The sequence below is a fragment of the Lepidochelys olivacea genome, assembly GCF_965140295.1.
Source record: "Lepidochelys olivacea isolate rLepOli2 genome assembly, chromosome: 1".
Lineage (NCBI taxonomy): Eukaryota > Metazoa > Chordata > Testudines > Cheloniidae > Lepidochelys > Lepidochelys olivacea.
In genome coordinates, this window is record NC_140411.1 from 35,987,079 (window position 1) to 36,005,342 (window position 18,264).

At 44.2% G+C, this 18,264-nt stretch overlaps 1 long non-coding RNA gene across 1 annotated transcript; it reads left to right on the forward strand.

Moving 5' to 3' along the window:
- The first annotated feature begins 627 nt into the window (after positions 1–627).
- LOC311514737 lies at positions 628–18,009 on the forward strand. Its single transcript, XR_014709928.1, has 3 exons — positions 628–714; positions 14,564–14,620; positions 17,044–18,009. It is a non-coding gene; the product is annotated as an uncharacterized lncRNA (long non-coding RNA).
- The last annotated feature ends 255 nt before the right edge of the window (positions 18,010–18,264 follow it).

Sequence of the window (18,264 nt, forward strand, 5' to 3'; positions counted from 1 at the left end):
GGTTTGTTTTTAAAGTACTTCTTTGGATGCGAACTCTTTCTATGAGATGTGGTTGAAAATTTGACTAAATGTTTTTTCTGTTGGAAATGTTTCATCAAAATTGAAACTTTCTGTGGGAACTTGTTGATTTCCGTGCAACTGAAATTTGAAGAAAAAAAACTGAAACAAAGTGTTTCGATGCAGTCAAGAATACATTCCATTTCAACCTTGTCAGAATGGAACATTTCAATTTTTTTATTCCAGACAACTCTGTTTTGAAATTTGATTTTATAAATTCTAATATATAAAATAAAACGTCAAAATCAGAACATAACATTTTGATTTTATTGTAACAGAATATGTTCACTGACCTGAAATGATTTTTTTCCAAAAAATTCATTTTGCAGGAAATTTCAGATTCAGAATGGAAATAAATTTCAAAATTGCCCCCAGAATAGAAATTCCAAATTTCAACTAGCTCTATACGATACGAAGATTTAAGATACCTAAAAATAGTTACAATCCCATCTCTTACAAAGCTTTTTCTAGGTGCTTTTAACATTGGGAAGTGTTACTCTTATATTCCCCCCTTTTCTATCAGGTCCCATAATGGTCTCCTCACCCATCTTCCCTATAGACTCTCCCTGGCAAGGTACTGAAAGCCCCTTCTGAGGTGCTCAATGGGAGCAGAGGACTTCATGTGGAAGTGATGCCAATGCTGTAAAGCTCTTTCGAGTAAGGTCTTTGCTTTCCTAGTACAATGGGGTCCCATTCCTTTCTGTGGCCTTTGAATATTAACTTAATAATTAACTTAATAATTATGGACTAGGTAGGAAAGGCTGTTCTGAGTTTTGCACATGATGTAGCCCCTATTAAAATCACAGAGTTACATTTATACTAATTATCTATTCTGGATGCAGGGGGGTGGGGCTCAGCAGGGGAGTCTGAGTGCCGGGGGGGGGGGTCCAGATGCACATGTGTTCGGCAGATGAGAGGGGAGCTCCCTGTACAGTGACCTTGCCCACCCGATGGCTAGAAAGCCAAGAGGGGATGTGAAGAGCTTCCTGCAGCTGGGGGAGGTTCCTGAAGGTGGGTCTGACCTGTGCATGGGAAGAGGAAGTCCCAGCCCCACCCAAGCCCAGCTGGGATTAACAGCTGGAGCCCGGCACATGGTAGGAGCCACCGCTGGGACGTTCCCAACCCTGCACCTCCCCGGCTCCAGGTGCATCGTGCTAGTGAACGAGGGGGACAGAGTCTCTCGCACATAACCAGCCTCACCCTCCAAAGTAGTGATTTATATCTGCCCTGGCTGCTCCTGGTACCTGAACATCCCTTGACTGCTGTCCAGGAAGGGTACGTGAATCAATTGTTTTGCAGGGAAAGAGTGAAATCTCCAGGGGACATTAATTCTGCAGTGGCACAGAATTCCCCCAGTAGTACAATATCACTTTGTTTTATCGGGACCCAGTATCAGCCAGCTAGCCCACATCCAAGGACCGATGTTACCCAGACACTAAGTAATGCAATTGACTGTTCCAGGGTGGTCTAATGAGACAGCAACATACAGCTGTATGTCATCAGCATACTAAAGACATTGGGACCACTGTTTCCTCACTTACCCTCCCAATGGTCCTGAGGATGGAACACAGATAATCTCACATGCAAGTGTCCAGGGGAAACAGAAGAGAATTTTTTTTGCACTGGGTGGTGTTTCGTATTCAGGAAGGAAGGAATGGAGCCACACAAGAGCAGCCCTGTTGACTCATGCTGTGAAGTTAACAATATTGTGTGGCAATACTATCAAAGAGAGCAATAGTTCTAACAACATGAATCTGGATGCCAGCTCGTCCATTACCAGAGGGAGATCTACAGTGTCTCCAGACCTGTCTTTGTGCCTTACCCAGACCAGTAGACAGACTGAGGAGGACCAAGGAGATCTGAGGTAACATGTAAATAATAAATCTGTTATCCAGACAGTCACACACAGCAGCTAGGAGCTAGATCAGGTCTCCATTATACTACACTGAAGAATGCACAATCTAAGAAAGGGAGCTTCCCTTGTGCTTGTGCTTCCCTACCTGCACAGCTCTATTTCTACCCTGTCAAATGATGTCACTTCTGCGAGTCGAATGAGCACCGAGGACATGTCCTCTCTCTGCAACATTGTTTCTGTGCTTCCTCCTCACCACAGCTTTGTGACATGAGTGGATAAGACTTGGAGGACACTTTTTATCAAAAAGAAGATCAAGAGATAACTGAAGTATGGTGTATAAGGGGAGAAAAAGGGTATTAAAGGATACCTATTAAAGATTAAAGCATCCTATTCATATTGGTGCACATAAAATTTATGTGGTGGGGGTGGGGCCAAGGGGTTTGGATTGTGGGAGGGGGCACAGGGCTGGGGCAGAGGGTTGGGATTTGGGGGGAACAAGGGCTCTGACTGGAGGTGCAGGCTCTGGGGTGGGGCTGGGGATAAGGAGTTCGGGGTGCGGGAGGGGGCTCGGGGCTGGGGCAGAGAGTTGGGTGCAGGGGGTGAGGGCTCCAGATAGGAAGCCCTCACTCCCCTCTTGCTGCAGCAGCTTGAGGCTGGGGGAGAGGTGCCTTTCCCCGGCTGTGGCAAGTCCAGGGCAGCTCCGTACTGGGGCAGGGGGAGGGGCGCCTCTCCCCACCGTGGCAGGTCCCTGCTGGGGGAGAGGCATCTCTCCCCGCCGCAGGCCTCAGCCCCGGCTTGGGGCTTAATAGGCAGCTGCGTGGCCACACAGCTTAGAGGGATCTTAGACCATGACAATACATAGTTTTTTATCAGGAGTGTCATAGAGACCCTTTTTAAACAAAATTAATTCAAACTAGAAAAAAAATCCTTTTTAGAATCCACAAAATGATCTGGAGGAAAATATAGATTCACAGACTTCAAGGCCAGAAGGGACTATATAGTCTGACCTCCTGTGCATCGTAGGCCACAGAACCTCACTCACTCTTGTAATAGACCCATAACCTGTGGCTAAGTTACTGAAGTCCTCAAATCATTATTTAAATACTTCAAGTTACAGAGAATCCACCATTTACTCTTGCTCAAGCTAGCCAGTGACCCGTGCCGCATACTGAGGAGGAAGGTGAAACTATGGTTGCCAAGCCTCCAGGATTGCCCTGGAGTCTCCAGGAAATAAAGATTAACCTTTAATTAAAGAGTGCATCATGTGATGAATCCTCCAGGAATACATCCAACCAAAATTGGCAACCCTAGGTGAAAACCCTCCAGGGCCTCTGTCAATCTGAACTAAGGAAAAATTCTGTTCCAACCCCAAATATAATGATCAGTTAGACCCTGAACGTGTGGGCAAAACCCACCAGCCAGACACCTAGTAACGATTCTCTGTAGCAACTCAGAGACATCCCCATCTAGTGTCGCATCTTCAACTGTTGGAGATATTTGATACTAGCAGCTGCAGATGGGCCACATGCCGTAGAGGAAGGCAAAAAAACAAAAAACCAAAAACCCAGGGTCTCTGCCAATCTGACCTGGGGGGAAATTTCTTCCTGACCCCAAATATGGCGATCAGTTGGACCCTGAGCATTTGGGCAAGACCCAACAGCCAGACACCAGGAAAGAATTCTCTGTAGGAACTCAGAGCCCTCCCCATCAAGTGTCCCATCACTGGTCATTGGGGATATCCGCTACTAGCGGTTGCAGATTGGCTTTATACCATTGTAGGCAGTCTCATCATACTGCCTCCATAAATTTATCAAGCTCAGTCTTGAAACAAGTTAGGCTATTTGCCCCCACTGCTCCCCTTGGGAAGCTCTTCCAGAACTGCACTCCTCCGATAGATAGAAAACTTTGTCTAATTTCAAGCCTAAATTTGTTGATGACTAGTTCATATCCATTTGTTCTTGTGCCAACACTGGCCCTTAATGTAAATAACTCCTCTTCCTCACTGGTGTTAATCCCTCTGATGTATTTATAGAGAGCAATCATATTTCCCCTCAGCCTTCATTTGGTTAGGCTAAAAAAGCCAAGCTCTTTGAGTCTCCTCTCATAAGATAAGTTTTCCATTCCGCTGATCATCCTAGTAGCCCTTCTCTTCACATGTTCCAGATGGAATTAATCCTTCTTAAACACAGAAAACCAGAATTGCATATGGTATTCCAGATGATGCCTCACCAGAGCCTTGCATAGTGGTAACAACACTTCCCTATCTCTACTGGAAATGCCTCTTCTGATGTAACCTAGGATTGCATTCACTTTTTTGATGGCTGCATCACATCAGTGGCTCAGAGTCATCCTGTGATCAACCAGTACACCCAGGTGTTTCTCCTCCTGTCACTTCCAACTGATACATCCTCAGTTTATAGAAAAAAAATTTTGTTGTTAGTCCTTAAGTGCATGACTTTGCACTTTGCATTATTAAACTTCATCCCATTTCTATTACTCTAGTTTTCAAGGTCATCCAGATCTTCTTGTGTGATATTTTGGTCCTCCTCCATACTGGCAATACTTCCCAACTTTGTGTCATCTGCACATTTAATTAGCACACTCCCACTTTTATGCAAGGTCATTAATGAAAATGTTAAATGAGACAAGTCAAATGCAAGATCGCATACCTATGAACGAAGAATGTAGATCACACTTACAAGATGGGGGACTGTAGCCTGGAAAGCAGCAACTCTGAAAAAGAGTTGAGGGTTATTGTGGATAATCAACTGAACATGAGCGCACAGTGTGATATGGTGGTTAAGAGAGCTAACACAAGCTTGGAGCATTCTTTCAAAATCATTAGCATTGAGTTAAAGGTGACATCACTAACTTTGAACACTAGGATTTTCTGCACAAGGACAGGATTAGAATTCAAAATGACCTTGACAAATTAGAGAATTGGTCTGAAATCAACTGGATGAAATTCAGTAAAAACAAATGCAAAGTACTTCACTTAAGAAAAAGAATCTAATGTGCAACTACAAAGTAGGGAATGATTGGCTAGATGGTAGACAGCATTACTGAAAAGGATCTCGGGGTTATAGTGGATCACATATTGAATATGAGTCAAAACTGGGATGAAGTCATGAAAAACGCAAATATCATGATGGGGTGTATTTACAGGAGTGTTGCATGGTAAGACAGGAGGCAACTGTGCTGCTCTACTTGGCACTGGTGAGGCCTCAGCTAGGATAGAGTGTCCAATTCTGGGAACCACATTTTAGGAAAGATGTGGATGATTTGGAGAGAATCCAGATTACAGTGACAAAAATTATAAAAGGTTTAGAAAACCTGGAGAAAGGTTAAAAAAACAGGTATGTTTAGTTTTGAGAAAAATGGGTACCTGATGGCATTCTTCAAATATGTTAAGGGAAGTTATAAAGAAGATTGATCAGTTGTTCTCCATGTCCACTGAAGATAGGACAAGTAGTAATGGGCTTAATCTGCAGCAAGGGAGATTTAGGTTAAATATTAGACAAAACTTTTAAACCATAAGGGCAGTTGAGCTCTGGAACAGGCTTCCAAGGGAGGTGGTGGAATCTCCATCATTGGAGGTTTTTAAGAACAGGTTGGACAAACACCTGTCAGGGATGGTCTAGGTTTACTTGGTCCTGCCTCAGCACTGTAGAGGGTGACCTGATGACCTCTCAAGGTCCCTTCCAGCCTACATGTCTGTGATTCTACGATTATGCAACCTATTACGTACTCTGGAACTAATTCTCATTTTCACTAATTAGGGCTTGTCTACACATAGAGTTACTCAGACAGAGCTATTCTTGAGTAACTCCGTGTATAGACATTTATTCCAGAATAAGAATGCACTCTTTCTATTTGGTTTAATTCACTTTCAGGAACAAGGCACTTTTTATTCCAGAATAAGAGTGTCCAGACATCAGTTATTCAGGAACAGTTGTTCCTGAATAATGCAATGTGTAGACAAGCCTTTATAAGACCCCTTTGCATCATTTTGGCAGTGTGAAGTGGCATTAAAATAGGGATAAATTATATTTGCACCTATTTTAAGGTCACTTTACATTGACAGAGTAGAGTAAATGGGTCTTAATGTAAGGGATCAGAAATGCCTGGTCCTTCTCTCACTTAGACCAGTCTAAATCAGGGGTAACTCAGTGGAGTTACACTAGTGTAGAAACAGGAAAATTGGGCCCTCTGAGTTTGATCTGACCCCAGTGACTTATTTCTGAATTACACTTGCATAAGAGAGATGAGAGTTAGGGCAACAAATGTCTTGCTACACACTCCCTTAGGGATTGAGCTATGATGATTTACAAACTCTAAAAATACAAGGTAAATTATAGGGCTAGAAGTGATTTTAGATATGTTTCCTTATCTGACCAGATAACAGTACTGTCGACCCAAAATATTCAAAAATCAAGTCAGGCTCACTAAAATAATGAGATTGGCTTAAAAGTAATGACATTTTATAAATAATACAATCTGGGTCTTTGCCCTCTGGATTTTGAACTTTTAGGATTCACATTTCCCAGCTTTTCTCTGCAACCACAAGAGCTAGAAATTTGATTTTAAAATGAAAGCTGGGAATCTCACAACTTCAGGAGTAGAGGATTTAAGGAAAAAAATCCAATATTGTGAGACTCATGATAAAAATCACAAGAGTTGACAATACTGGGATAAGCTAAAGCCAGGTCTCTCTCAGATATTTGTTGGAAAATAAATTTGTCATGTCATGCCTTTAATCCACCTCTACACCCTACCACAATTATTGCAGTCATTTCAAAGATGGCAGAATCTTTTTTGTACCATGGTGCAAACCGGCGGAATATAAATAAATAAAATTAATCAGCAGAGGCCTGTGGTCTCCACAACAACCAGACTTTCTCATAAAGATTTTATAATTCAAGAGCTAATGCAGCCCCCACTATCTCAGAGCTAAAAGGCAGAGTGGTTTCTTGATTAATCAGCCTTCTTTTCACCTTGCTAATAATTAACACTCATAATGCTTTGCAAACTCAAAGCTCCTTCAAAAATTAACAACCCCATTTAGGAGCTAGGAATGTAACTACCTGCTAAGGGAGTCCCGTTAGCAATCACAAGTCAAACCTAGATGTTTAAAATAGTGCTTGCAATTTTAGAGGACTCTATCTATATTTGTACCACTATTACAGTGATGAGATATCATGTTGATGGATGCTATGGAACCTCCTAAGATAAAGTGATCATCAGCATGCTGTAATTTTTCCGTAGCTCCTTGGAATCTCTCATCCGGAAAAGCAACCGGTCAATATTCTTTATATATTCATGTCGCTTCTGGTTAGTAGTTTGAGTGTTTCAGTGACTTTGGGGTTCTGGTTGCTGCCCTCATCAGCTAGGTGGAGAGTGCAGTTTGCTCTGATCTGAAGAATCATTTACTGGCTGGTTGTAAGCATCCAATATAGTCTTGAAGCACTGCGGGAGATTGCCTGCTTTGTTGTGGGCAGTACTGAGCATGTATCTTCTGTTATGCTTTGCAAGCAGCAGCCAGGGATATACATGGCTTCAGTTCAGCAGGTTAAGCATGTGCATAACTTTGAGCACGTGCTTAGACCATTGACCTTAATGGGACTACTTACATACTTAAAGTTATTAGGTACTCCGTTGAACTGGGACCCAGGTGAGGAAGAAACAGTGCCCTGAAAGTTTTACGTATCTCAAGTAAGGTTCATCTGTGGCACTTGTCAAACATCACTCCCTCGTGGAACATCAGAATTGCCAGACGGAATCAGAGCCATGGTGCATCTAGTCCAGTATCCTGTCCCTAACAGCACCAGCATCAGGTGCCTCAGAGGAACATGTCAGAACTTCACCGTAGGCAGATGTGAGATAATTGGCCCCCTACATTAGTTCTCATCCTAATCTCTAACACGGAGAATTGGCTTCCTAAACCCTGAAACATGAGGTTTTATATGCTTTCCAGAATTTGTTACTAGTAACAATTATAACTCTGGATATTCTTGGGGTTTTTATATCTATTCATCGCCAATCCCTATCTGAAACTTGCTAAAATTCTTGGCTTCAATGACTTTCTGTGGCAACGAATAGCATTAACTTCCTTTGCATTAAAGATGGGATCAGACCAAAATTTGGGATCATTTTGGGGGTAATCTAAACCTGAATGCAGATTTTTATGTTATAGCTCAGATCTAGCTCTGCTTCAGAACACAGGAATTGCCATTTAGGATCAGACCAATGTCCATCTAGACCAGTATACCCTCTCTGACAGTGGCTAGCACCGGGTTTCAGAGGAATACACAACTTTAAATGGACATTTATGAAATATCCTGCCCAATGAGGAAATTACTTTCTAACTTCTTCAGTCAGAAGCTGTCCTATGTCCCGAAGCCAGAGGCTTTATATCCCTTCCAAACTTTTATATTTGTTCTTTGTTTATAATCCTGTAACTCTGGATGTTCTCGTTATCCACACAAATGTTCAGTCTTTTTTTGGAATCTTGTCTGACTCCTAGTCTCATTGATATCTCATGGCAATGAGTTCCACTGACTAATTATGCAAAACACATTTCCTTGTATCAGTCAATTTCACCAAAAGTTCTCTTGTTATTTTATTATGAGAGCGGATAAATGGGAGTGCTTGATTTACCTTCTCAATATTAAATATTAGTTTGCATGGCTTTATTTTGTCCCCTCTTATTTGTCTCCTCTCTGAAGTCAATAGTTCCACTATTTTTCAGCTCCCATTATTCTTCCACGCCTCCAGTAAATCACTGTCCAGTTCTGAACCCTCTCTCTCTCTGTGCTATATCCTTTTTGGTGACAGGGTGACCAGAACTTAACATGGTACTTCAGGTGAGGACATATCATTGATTTATATAACTGCATTGTAATATTGTCAGCAGAGATGCTGGAACAATTTTATAGTGGGGGAGCCATTGAACCAAACTGTAAACCCTGTATATGATGGAAAGCACTTCAAGCCAGGGGGTGCTGCTGCATCTCCAGCACCCTAGTTCCAGTACCTAGGATTATCAGGATTCTTGTCCATTCCTTATGCATCAGATAATTGTTTACTTCTTTAAGCACCATTGGGCAGAGATGGTCTTTGAGCTGCTCACAGTGATGACTAACTCGTTTGCCTGAATTATCATAGTTAATTTAGTGCCCCAAAAGATGTACGGGTAGTTCAGATGCTGCCTTCCAATTTGCATTCCCTTGTATTTGTCAACCTCAAATTTCATCAGCCATTGTTTCCCATTTGTATAGCATGGCTAGATCCCTCTGAAATTACTCTCAGTCTCCTCCATCCTTGATCAACGTAAATAATGCTTTATCATCTTCAACTTTTGCGAACGTCCCGGTCACTCCTTTTTTCCAGATCATTAATAAATTGAGGTGATGGACATCAGTCCTGGTGTGGAATCTTGTGACACCCCCATCATTAAACTTTTGCAGGGATAAAAAATGACCATTTCTTCCAATTCTTTGCTCTCTGTTTCTTAGATAATTTCTAATCCCTGGAATGTAGCTGAGGTTGGATAAAGTGAACAAAATAGCCCTGGGCTATTTGCATGGGTATACTACCCAAAAGAGTTTTCATATTATTTGCATGTTAGCCAATCTAAATCTTCTTGTGTATATTTGATGATACCACTACTATATTTTGGGGGAACTGTAAATTTAAATTTTCAGAGTGTTATCAGAATGTAACCAGAGGAAGTGCAGTGCTTGTCCCTCTGAACAATGTACATTTGCTATAGCATAACAGGTCTGTGATAATTAGCTTTCTAATGGAAAGAAGAAGAATTTAATTATTATTATAGGTAGAGCTACCATTTCCCATTATAAGACCCTAGTTTCAGTTGTTTACAACTTTACTGTATTTTAACACTTCAGGCTGAAATTTCCCAGGCCAGGTATCTGCCTCGGCCTGAATTATTTTGGAAAATTTCAGCCAAAATGGGTCAGCTATTTCTGCGAACGAGGCTAGAGAAAAACGATATTTTGCCCAGGTTAAATTCTGGCAACCTTTTATTTGAGAAGCTCTCGTGCCCCGATGCTTTGGAGGAGGGACCTGAAATTTGGCAGAGTGTGGCCTTTGTGTCAGAGATGTGATTTTTGCCATCCCGGTGAAAATCTGTCCACATTTTGGCCAAGTTATAGACATTTGACAAAAAAACTAGTTTGTATACACTCAGTAGAGACTAGCAGAGTTTCACAACTAAAAATGCTGAAGATTTCAGTCTGCGCTGAGCATGCTCTAACTCAGGGCTGAGCAGACTTTCCCTCTAACTGTAGAACTAGGCTACTCTGGGCAGAGCTCTAGAACTGAAAGCAGGGAGACTGACATTTAAGTGCTCTCAATGATTCCCCCCCACTAGGCCCAGGTAACATGGAGGAGGAAGCTGCCTGATTCAAATGCAGAGAGACAGGAGCTGGAGTGGAGGTTGGGGGCACAAAGAGAAGACTGGGATACCGAGTCTGGGACAGAAAGCTGGTGGGTGGGAGAGGGTATCTGAGACTAGGGTTGCCAACTTTCTAGTCACAAAAACCTAACACCCTAGCCCTGCCTCTGCCCCGAGGCTCGGCCCCTGCTCACTACGTTCCCCCTCCCTCGGTGGCTCGCTCTCCCCCACCCTCACTCACTTTCACTGGGCTGGGGCAGGGGCTAGGAGTGCGGGAGGGGGTGAGGGCTCTAACTGGGGGTGCAGGCTCCAGGGTGGGCCAGAATGAGGCGTTCAGGGTGTGGGAGGCGGCTCCAGGCTGGGGCAGGGAGTTGGGGTGTGGTAGAGGGTGAGGCCTCTGGCTGGGGGGTGCGGGCTCTTGGGTGGGATCAGGGATGAGGGGTTTGGGGTGCAGGAGGGGGCTCCTGGCTGGGGGGTGGGGCCAAGGGATTCAGAGTGCGGTAGGGGGCTGCAGGTTGAGGCACTGGTTTCGGGTGCAGAAGGGGGTATGGGCTCTGGGCTGGGGGTGCAGACTCTGGGGTGGGGCCGAGGATGACATATTTCGGGTGGAGGGGGCTCCAGGTTGGGGCAGAGGCTTACCTCAGGCAGTTCCTGGTCAGTGGTGCAGATGGGCTAAGGCAGACTCCTTGCCTGTCCTGGCACCATGCTGCACGTGCCCTAGAAGCAGCCAGAAAATCCGTCTCGTAGGTGGGGTGGAGGGGCCAGGAGGCTCCACGTGCTGCTCTTATCTGCAGGCACTGCCCCCCCCGCAGCTGCAGAGTGTGGAGCCGGTGCTTGGGGCGGGGGCAGCACGCAGACCCCGTGGCTCCCTGCCTAGGAGACAGCAAACCTGGTGGCTGAACTTTGTGACTTAGTCCTCACCCATAACTATTTCACAGCAGCGGCACTGCTATGGGTACCCGCATGGCCCCACAGTATGCCAACATTTTTATGGCGGACTTAGAACAACGCTTCCTCAGCTCTCGTCCCCTAACGCCCCTACTCTACTTGTGCTACATTCATGACATCATCATCTGAACCCATGGAAAAGAAGCCCTTGAGGAATTCCACCATGATTTCAACAATTTCCATCCCACCATCAACCTCAGCCTGGTCCAGTCCACACAAGAGATCCACTTCCTGGACACTACGGTGCTAATAAGCGATGGTCACATAAACACCACCCTATACTGGAAACCCACTGACCGCTATGCCTACCTACATGCCTCCAGCTACCATCGAGACCACACCACACGATCCATTGTCTATAGCCAAGCTTTACGATACAACCACATTTGCTCCAACCCCTCAGACAGAGACAAACACCTACAAGATCTCTATCAAGCGTTCTTACAACTACAATACCCACCTGCTGAATGAAGAAACAGATTGACAGAGCCAGAAGAGTACCCAGAAGTCACCTACTACAGGAAAGGCCCAACAAAGAAAATAACAGAACGCCACTAGCCATCACCTTCAGCCCCCAACTAAAACCTCTCCAACACATCATCAAGGATCTACAACCTATCCTGAAGGACGACCCATCTCACAGTTCTTGGGAGACAGGCCAGTCCTTGCTTACAGACAGCCCCCCAACCTGAAGTAAATACTCACCAGCAACCACACAACAGAACCACTAACCCAGGAACCTATCCTTGCAACAAAGCCCGTTGCCAACTGTGTCCACATATCTATTCAGGGGACACCATCATAGGGCCTAATCACTTCAGCCACACTATCAGAGGCCTCGTTCACCTGCACATCTACCAATGTGATATATGCCATCATGTGCCAGCAATGCCCCTCTGCCATGTACATTGGCCAAACTGGACAGTCTCTACGTGAAAGAATAAATGGACACAAATCAGACATCAAGAATTATAACATTCAAAAACCAGTCAGAGAACACTTCAGTCTCTTTGGTCACTCGATTACAGACCTAAAAGTGGCAATTCTTCAACAGAAAAACTTCAAAAACAGACTCCAACGAGAGACTGCTGAATTGGAATTAATTTGCAAACTGGATACAATTAACTTAGGCTTGAATAGAGACTGGGAGTGGATGTGTCATTACACAAAGTAAAACTATTTCCCCATGTTTATTCCCCCCCACATCCTGCTACTGTTCCTCACACATTCTTGTCAACTGCTGGAAATGGCCCACCTTGATTATCACTACAAAAGGCTTTTTCCCCCCAGCTCTGCTGCTGGTAATAGCTCACCTTACCTGATCACTCTAGTTACAGTGTGTATGTGTAAGCGGGGGAATAGTCCCGCTATTGTGGGAAACTTTCCTGGCTTCTGCACTACCCCGGTGAAGTGGGCTAGTGAAAGGATCTGAGTCCTCACTCCCACTTCCTTTACCCAGTGGCCTCCCTGCCCTTGAGGACTCCCCTGCCACTCTCCTGTCTGGCAGAGTCCTCGTAACCCCAACAAGGCTGGGCCCAGGGTTCCTGGGGGGTGGGGTTCAACTCCCAACCCTGCTGTGGTCACCTAGGACAGGGGCTAGGGTGTCCCCACTCCGGGGTGCTCTCTCTGCACTGGGCACTTCTCTGACCCACTGACCATTACACACAAGTTAAAGCAAATGCAAATTATTTAATCAACAATTAATTTTAAAAAGAATACAGAAAAATGGGAAAGGTTAAAGGAAACACATCAACCCGCTCTGTGGCAGGGAACATCACAAACAGTGTCTCTGGAACATCAGAGCAGTTCACCGTCTGTTCCTTGTATTTCCCAGGCCTTCTTCTCAGGCCCTGGCTGTGCTGCAGGGATGCTGTGGGTTGGACACTCGCTCTGGTGGTGGCCTCACGCTCTCAGGCTCTAAGTGGTAGGACCCTTCTTCCCAGTGTCGCCCCCGCCCTGTCGGAGTTACGATCCAAGCCTGGCCTGCAGAGCCTCTTGGCTGAGGTCTCCCCCTATGCTGGGCCCACTGCCCAGGATCCCCCCTCGCTCTCCCCAGCTGCTCACCGCACCCAGCTCTGGACTGCTCCAGCCCCAGCTCCACCACTCTGTCTCTGCTGCTCTGCCTCCAGCTCCCTGGGCTGCTTCTTTGGCCCCTCTGCCTCTGGTTGCTACAGCTCTGCTCCCAGCACTGACCTGCTTCCTGGGCTGCTTTTCTGGCCCCTCTGGCTCTGGTTGCTGCAGCTCTCCTCCCAGGGCAAGTCTGCTCTCTCTGGGCTGTGTCTCTGGCTTTGCAGCTGAAGCTCTGCTCCCAGGACAGGGGCTGCTCTCTCTGGATCTGGCCCAGTTCTGCTCCCCAGCTCAGCTTGCGCCCCTGCTTTCTCCTTAGCTCGGCCCCACTCTGTCTGACCCAGGCAATTCCAGCTCACACGGAGGACAGGACCTCCCTGGCCTCCTGTCTCCCTGATTAGCCTGCCCGCCCTGTCATTCAGGCTGACCTGGAGCATTGGCCTCTCCCCATTGTTCCTGGGGGCTTTCAGTCTCAGGGTCCTGATTCCCCATCGACCCTTCCCCCTTTTTAGTACTGGGAGCTAGCAACTAAAACACCCCCACTGAATGTTAGTAAGGGGGCAACAGTCCCCTTACATATGGTAACACCCATTGTTTCATGTTCTCTATGTATATAAATCTCCCCACTGTATTTTCCACTGTATGCATCCGATGAAGTGAGCTATAGCTCACGAAAGCTTATGCTCAAATAAATTGGCTAGTCTCTAAGGTGCCACAAGTACTCCTTTTCTTTTTGCGGATACAGACTAACACGGCTGCTATTCTGAAACCTGTCTTTGTTCCCCCTGGAAGAGGTTCACTCAGTTTTGATTGTGTGACTTAGCGGGAGGGCTGAGCCACTGAATATCCACCTAGTAAGTTCATAAGAACATAAGAATGGCTATACTGGGTCAGACCAAAGGTCCATCCAGCCCAGTAGCCTGTCTGCCGACAGTGGCCAATGCCAGGTGTTCCAGAGGGAGTGAACCTAACAGGTAATGATCAAGTAATCTCTCTCCTGCCATCCATCTCCACCCTCTGACAAACAGAGCCTAGGGACACTATTCCTTACTCATCCTAGCTAATAGCCATTAACGTACTTAACCTCCATGAATTTATCCAGTTCTCTTTTAAACCCTGTTATAGTCCTAACCTTCACAACCTCCTCAGGCAAGGAGTTCCACAGGTTGACTGTGTGCTGTGTGAAGAACAACTTCCTTTTATTTGTTTTAAATCTACAGGGGGCACCTGGGACAGCAGCAGCATCAGACCCAGCTGACAGGAGGCACTCAGGAGAGGCAAGTGTCCCTCATCACAGGTTCTCCCCAGTGCACCTTTGGAAAGAGGTTTCAGCTGCTTCCTATCTTCATCTTACTGGGAGCCCTGTGTGGGGTTGGGATCTTGAGTGGGTGGGAGTAGGACAAAGTGGAACATGTATGTGCTCTATCCCTCATTCCCCCATGACAGTGAGGACTGTGCTGAAAAGTTAAATGTCTTTAAACTCTGGATTGGTTACCCGTTCTGGGGCCTAGTCATACAAGCCTACCATGCACAGAATTCCTTCATGTCAGTGGGAGCTCTTTGTGCAGAGGGGGCAGGATGGGGTTCCTGGTAGCTTATTTCATAGACGTATTACTTTTTGTGGAATAGCTATGAATGAGTTCCCTACCTATTTCTACCGACCTTGTTCTTAGGTCATTCCTCTTTTGTGAACCTTTCACTCTTCAATCTTTCACAAACCTCCAAGACTCTGGTTTGTATTTGGCTTTGATTCAATGTAGGCTGAGACTAGCTGCTAAGGATCCTGGGAAGATGCGCCCAGTTTGTGAATGAACAGAGGGTCTTACCATTAGCAGCAACTTCAGTTCATTTTCCTACATAAATACAAAAATAACCACTTAAGGAGTTTTAGTCAGGGGAGAAAAAACAAATCAACAACCTCCCACCCCTGCCAAAAAACAAACCAGAATTAACTCATGGAAAGAAAGCCAGGTGCCATCTGTGTGTTATATCCAAATGAGATGCAGCTGTTTAAACGTAAAAATTAAACAAGAGAGAAGAATGCCTTAATTAGCCCTCAAAAGGAGACAGGAAAGCTGTAAGAATGCACCTGACGCTAAGCAGCATGAGATAAACTCATTCCAGCTGTCACTGAACTGACTGTTTGAAGGCAGAGCAATGCTATTTTGTGCAAACAATGTAAAATGCTAAGGGAACTGCAATTAGCATCAAAATGCATAGTGTAAGTGAATGGAGCCTGCTGGTGTTTACTTGGCTTTGAATTGCTAGACTTTGGAGTAGAAAAATAAAATTAGCTATGCATCAAGCATTGGAGATTTTATTCCAGATGCTTAAAGCATTGGGTGCTGAGTGAAAAAGGAGACACCAAACTGGCTTAGGAAGGTGAAGCAAGGTTCAAGAGCTCATCTGAGTTTGCATCCTTCAAAATTGAGCTATAAAACAGGGTGGTTGGGGCTAACGAAGAAATTCTCTTTGTGGTATGGAAATTATCTATATTTAAAATATCTGAAATGATCCATGCAATGTACATTTGCAATGTACATAGTACATTTTACAAGTCACAAAATGTAAAGAAGATTTTTAAATCATCCAACAGAATTCAGAGGGCAGAGTTAAGGTTGTCAACTTGACTGTACGTAAGTAAAGTTAGTTTATTTGGGTTATGGAGGGTTTGTGTAAGTGAATGACTGTGCGTAAGTATGCATGAGATGATGAAGTATATGGGAATATAGCTCTACTCCTTACTCTTCTGGTTTTCGCTTTGATTTGCCTTCAGCAACTTGAATTTGTTTTTTTAAAAGCCAAATGTGTGTGTGTGTGTTTTTATGTTTCCTAGAGTATACCTAAAGTACTCAAGCTTTGCTTATACACCCAGGCTTCTGCTACAATAATGCTTATGCTTGGTGCAATATGGGAAGTGGAATGTAGCAGTATGTAAAGTACCTTCGGTAATTTTTGTAGATACTTCTGAAAGGAATTTCAGTTATAAAAACAAAACTGAAAAAGTAGTTCTGTATTTGCTAATTTTGGGATCCACTTAGTGACAAGAGCAAACCCAAACAAATCTCAAGCACAGGAATAAGAAAACAAGCATGCAGATAGCCTTCATTTAGTACAAATATAATTACTCATTAGTTCAGAGTAAGTGCAAGTGAAATGTATGCAAGATGTTTCAATATATCTGGTCAGTCAGAAGCACCAAGAGCCTGATCCAAAGCCCATTGAAGTAAACAAGTCATTTTGCTCCCATTGAAGTCAATGGCAAAACTCCCAGGGTCTTTAGTGGTAGTAAAATTGGGCCTTTTTGTGATTACTCAGAGCGATAGTGCAGGGTGTGATTTATTTAGCGGTGATTGGCACTGGGAATAATAATTCTGTCAGGACTACGGCCTTTCAAGTGATGGAAAATGTCGTAGGTTAGGATGCTAGTGATCAGAAAGCATGAATAAACTGTACTAATTCCCATGTCTGCCATGCCAGGTATCTGGCTTATGCTAAATGCCAAACAGACATGGTGTTTTTGCTTACAGCAAGTGTTACATTGATGTCTTTTCTGAATGTGGACAAACCCATGCAGAATGACAGCAAGCACGGAATGCAGAACACACACAGAGTATTGTTCATTATTTTGACACATGTATGTGCCAAGAATGATGAAGCCAGAAATGAAAACACTGACATCCACTGTTCTTATCCATAGCTGAAGGAAACTTCCAACTGTAACCTCAGCACCAGGAGGGATGTAATCACAAATGTGTGATTACAATAATGCAGCTGTTGATGCTTGGTTTGCAGACTTCCCCAGCAGAAAAGGAACTAAAGGCATCTATTCTACCATGGAAAAGGGAAGAATTACCAAGGGCAATGAGTAGCTGACTGAGAAGAATATGCTGTCTTAAACATATCTGCAAACATTGTAAATCCACAATTCTTTGTTTTTGTGATCATGTAAAAGGGCTTTGCTTACCATCAAAAGTATTAACAGATACCCACCACCAGTGAGCAACTAAGAGATAGTGATATCACTGAATATATGAAGCTATATATTATGGCAAAAGACAGTAGAAGTGGTAATCCAGGGGGAACTGTTGGAATGTATTGTGTCCCTTAATTGGCAGGAAAAGAGAAAACATTGAGGATGGGCAAACTTGCACCCATTTAAAATCATCATTTGTTAGTAGCACATAGTGTGGGACAGTCCCTGTCCCAAATAATTTAAAATCTAATAGACAAGACGGACAAATGGTGGGAGAGGCTACAGTGGCACAGAGCGATGAAGTGACTTCCCCAAGATCAAATAGCAGGTCACAGCGGAGCTAGGAATAGAAACAAGGTCTCCCAATTCTCTATCCATTGCACCATCCATTAGAACAGAATGCCTCCAACAATCTGGACTCAAATGTCCCATTTAAACTTGAATGTTATTAGATTCATATTTGGAGGGGACACAGTGACAAAAGGAGCAGAGAAAGATTCCAGTGGAAAAAGTGGATTAAAAATGAGTAAATAAAAGGCTCATTGAAGAACAATTGCAGGCGAACAGAATGTGCAGTATCAGAGATGGCTGAGTAAAGAAGCTAACAGGACTGAGTGTAACATTACTGCAGTGAAATTTATTAAATTTTAGTCCACTCAATTTAAAACCAACTCAAGAAGCTCACTGATTGAGAAATAGGAAATTGAAAGAAATCACAAAAATTTGTTCAGAAAACTTGTTTTCCTATGTTATGGCAGCAATTAGCAGGACTCATCATTTGCATATTATTTTCTTCACTGATACTACTAAATCACTGTGGCAATAGTTCTATTGTATTTTTGTATATTATTATTTCTGTAACTAGGGCCCTACCAAATTCGTGGCCATGAAAAACACGTCATGGACCATGAAACCTGGTCTCCCCCTGTGAAATCTGGTCTTTTG